Raw genomic sequence first — 773 nt, forward strand, 5'->3', positions numbered from 1 at the left:
GTAGCTCTGCCCCTGCTTTACATTGTTCTTAATTAATAAAGATAGATTTAATTCAACAATATAATTAACTCAACGAGATATGCAGTGAAAAGAAATGATTCATAATTTAGAATATCACAGTTATATGACTAATTCTATACATTTGGATTTATATATATATATATATATATTCATATGTGGTACTTGTTCGACTATTTTAATTCTTTTTTGAGAAAAATGGTTAAGCAATTCTCAATCACGATTCTAGAAAATCAGATCATCCAACTACAGTATATCAAAAACTATATATCAAATATTTGATATCTTTCTCTTTAAATAAGATCCCATTACCATGCTGACTGCTGTTATCATGCTAAATTCATTTTGTGATCTTTATTTCCACCATATAGTTTCATTAATTATTTTAATGATTAATGATATTATTTACTTTGGTGTCATCGACCATTCAATATATGTCAATTTCCCATCCCTAGTATTATATTTTGTAGTTCTTTTCACCCAAGAATTATTGGTGTGTTTGGTATGAAGGAAAATGTTTTTCATGTAAAATGTTTTTTTAGAAAACAAGTACATTTTTGACTTATTTTCTCATGTTTGGTTGGTGAGTAGAAAATATTTTCCGAAAAAGATTTTTTAGTGTTTGATTTATGAATATATTTTTTTTGAGAAAATATCTTTTAGTTTTACTAGAGAGTAGAAAATATTTTTTGAATTGAAATTGAAAATATTTTTAAAAAATAAACTTAATTTTTTTTGGGGTGGGGTGGGGGTGG

Source organism: Solanum stenotomum, chromosome 11 (genome assembly GCF_019186545.1).
Source record: "Solanum stenotomum isolate F172 chromosome 11, ASM1918654v1, whole genome shotgun sequence".
NCBI classification, from domain to species: Eukaryota; Viridiplantae; Streptophyta; class Magnoliopsida; order Solanales; family Solanaceae; genus Solanum; species Solanum stenotomum.